A 3703-nucleotide genomic window follows, 5' to 3' on the forward strand; every position below is an offset into this window, starting at 1 on the left:
CTCCTGTACTTTGAAACTTTTTATATCTGTCTCCCTTTATTTCTAGAGCTGTCAGAAGAGGTGACTGCCTGCTTGGTTGTTTTGCATGGCTTCATTGTTGTTGTTTGTCATTCTTGTTTCATTTTATTTTATTTTTTCATGTTTGTTTGTTTGTTGGGGTTATGGATGGAGGCCTGTTTTACCTGGAAGCATTCTCTGGCAAACACAGCATTGCCTACTGACTCCTGAACTTCCCTCATTTGAGATTCCTTCCTTTGAACAGCACGTTATTTCTCAAAAATTCTATTTTAAGATGCATATGACTTCTAGTTTACACCTTGCCCTGAACAGCTCGGGCAGAGATATCCCCAGAAGCTTCAGCAGCTCTGCAGTGCCAGCTGCTCTTGGCCCAGGCCAGCCCTCTGCCCTTCAGCCTTGTGCTGCAGAGTCACTGAGCACGTGTCTGCTCAGCCTTAGTGTGGCTTGTCAACCACTGCCCCATGCAGGACTCTGCAGGCTCTGGGGCCAGGAAGCCTGAGTTCAAGTCCTGGCACTCTGCTTTTTAGCCAGGTGACCATGGGACTGGCATTTGGCCTCTCCGTCCTCATTTTCCTCTCCTATAAAATAGAGGAGAGATAAAACTATCATCTCCTCCACCGGGTCACTGTGAGGACTAAGCAATTTAATATCCTCAAAACACTTGGAATGGGTCCTTGTACGTGGTAAAGGCTCAGGCCCTGTTATCTCTGAGCCTCATGCTAAAATACTCCCTCCACGATCTCAGGGGTCCAGGTGAGCGGGTGCTAAATGGCAATAAGTCAGTACCTCCATGGCCTACTGGTGTTTTCAGAACCTTAGGTTTATTACTCTGAGCAGAAGTGCACTTTGCTGCTGCATACACAAATGAAATAACGTACCTGGAAGGGCATCGTGGTTAATGAGGATGGATTTGTGATGGATCTTTCACAGGGTCCTGAGTCCATAGGGGCCTATAGGTCAAAGCCATCTCCTTCATTCCTCTGCAGAGGGACTGGAATCCCACCATTAGGCAAGAATGTCCTTTGAAAAGCAGGTGTATCCCAAGAGGGTAGCGCATGGTGTTAGCACCATGTGTGATTTGAATGATCAGATCTTTCCATTGACCCCGAGCATCGTAAATGGGGCTGAGAGGATGGCTAGAAAGGCTGCAATCTGGCCATGTGGCTCAGGGCCAACCTCCGCTCAAATCCTCTGACCAAGCTGCCATGCCACAGGCCTCCTAGCAAGCTGTGGTCCCAAATGACCATGCCACGTTCCTGCAGCAGGAAAGCCAGGAAAGCGCCTAGCTGGAGCCTTGTGCCAGCTGGGGAAAAGATGGGGGCTAAGCACACTCCCTGGTGCCCCCTGAGTCTCACCCTTGCTCCCTGAGCAGCCTCAATGACCCTCTCTTTTGCCCCTGAAGAAAACCCTCTTGCACAAGATGTCTGAAGCCCACTGGGAACTGGGAAGTGTTCTGCCCAGGGAAGGGATAGTATTTATTTGTGACTTTTGATCCTGGGTTTCTGGAAGGCGTTAGTCCCCCAGGATTCTGTGGAAAGGTTCATAGACAAAGTAACTTTAGAAATTTGGAGAACTGTATCCCCTTCCTAGAACTTCACAATGAGAATTAGTATTTTTAAAGCTCTGAAAAATCCGGCAGCAAATAATCCCAGCCTGAAACCCTGGGATCCCTTTCACCCAACAGAGTTTCACTCCACGGGGTGTTTTGGAAGCACCATACTCATTTCCCACATGTGCGTACCACTTTTTCCATTATGAATAACAAACAGTATAATTTAAAACTCTCTTTTTTCGAGTGGGATACTCTCAGTATATTCTTTCCACAAATGAAAAGTGACTGAATGAATTAGTTTACCTGTAGCGTGATATAGTGGCTGTATTCTGCTACTCATAATTCTTTCTCCAAAAAGATGCATCTAAACTCAATTTTGAGCTCCCACTTGAAAGCCAGGTAGCTATTTGGGCCAGGGCCTCCCTTCTGTTTCTCACTGTGGACAGGGTAAGTCATCACCTGCCTCATATTTCTATTTCCTTGGCCTGTTTCAAAGCCAAACCATGGCAGGAATGCTTCGCTCCAGCACCAACAAGCCTAGGTGGGAACAGAATGGAAAAGATGACTTTTTAATTCCCATCTGGGCTTGTACTAGGGGTGGAGGGGGGGTGCGGTCTGGTGGGAAAAACTCTCAGAATCACAGAACCCAGCCCCTGGGGGTATCATGAGAAAGCTTGGACTTAGCTATCAGCCAGGGCAGGGCTATTCTTGCAAGTTAAAGAAAACTTGTGCCAAGAAAGTCCAGGCTCACAAATGGGCAACACTTCAGGGCGGCTCCAGCATGGACTTTGTCATCAGCCCTTGGTTCAAACCTTGGTACTCTCCAGCTGTGTGACTACACGGCAGTTACTTGTCCTCTCTGGGCCTCTATTTTCTCATCTATGAAATGAGAACCATAGAACCTGCTGCATAGGGGGTAGTGAGGATTGAATAAGATCCCAGCACAGTGCCTGAAACAGTCAATTCTCTCTCTCTCTCTCTCTCTCTCTCTCTCTCTCTCTCTCTCTCTCTCTCACACACACACACACACACACACACAAACATACACATTCTCCCTCATGTATATATATATATATATAAAATGAGGTGGTGATTCCCTTTATGAAAACTCTTCACTTTCTAAAAGCTTTAACACTGTGATTCTTTACTATGGTCATTTCAAACTTGAAGATCAAAGAGAAGGACTTATTGAAGACGCAGATTTCTTCCCACTCACCAGCTCTGGCTCTGAGGTCAGGGACAGGGCCCAGGAACCTGTACCGCTGCAAGCTCCTCAGGTGAGCCCCCTGCAGGTGCTTGGCAAGCACACTGGCAAACCCTGCCTTGTTCATTTAAAACATGATCATTTTAAAACATGTATTCACCCCCTTACGCATACCCACACTCTCAAGCAAAAGCCCAAGTCCATCTCCACAGGTGGGCGAAGCTAGGTTAGATGGTATCAAATGTCATGAGAACCGTTCACATGTCTCTCTGCTGATGCAGTATCGGGGCCCCTGCCTGTGCCCCATGAGTCCTGCAAGAGAAGCGATGTTGCCTTCTCTGCAGCAGCTTTGCGATGGGGGAGGTGTTCGGGCGCAGGACCATGGCCGCGGGTGGCGGGACAGGGTATAGTGGAGAAGGAACTAGCACAAGCAAAGGCACAAGGCAGAAAAAGGCAAAGAGGGTGGGGACAAGTGGGAGTGTGGCCACCAGCCTGTGGTGGAAGGAGGGAAGGCCAGGGGCTGTCGTCTCAGACTAGGGTAGGTTGGGAACACCTCGCTTGGCCTCGGTCAGTGCGCCCTGGGAGCCAGCGCAGGCTTCTGAGCGGAGTGATCTGATCAGGGATGTTGGAGCTCAGAAAATGATACACCCAAAGTGTGCTGCTGTGGCGTGCTCAGTACTTAGAACTACAGAGCATTGGAAGGCCTCAGAAACAGCTCAGAACCAAGGTCTCACCGACCTCCTGCCCTCACCCCTCATTTTCCCCTAAAGCGAGTCGTAGAAACCAGAATTCCTCTTGTCCTAGGTGGGTCGTAAAAACTAGAACCCCTCTCCTCCAATGCCAGCCACAAAGCCTGGAAATATCACGCTAACCTTCTCTTGCCTTTCTGTCTAGGAAAAGACTTAGCCTAGTCTGATATTAGGTCATAA

The sequence above is a fragment of the Microcebus murinus genome, chromosome 1 (assembly GCF_040939455.1).
Source record: "Microcebus murinus isolate Inina chromosome 1, M.murinus_Inina_mat1.0, whole genome shotgun sequence".
NCBI classification, from domain to species: Eukaryota; Metazoa; Chordata; class Mammalia; order Primates; family Cheirogaleidae; genus Microcebus; species Microcebus murinus.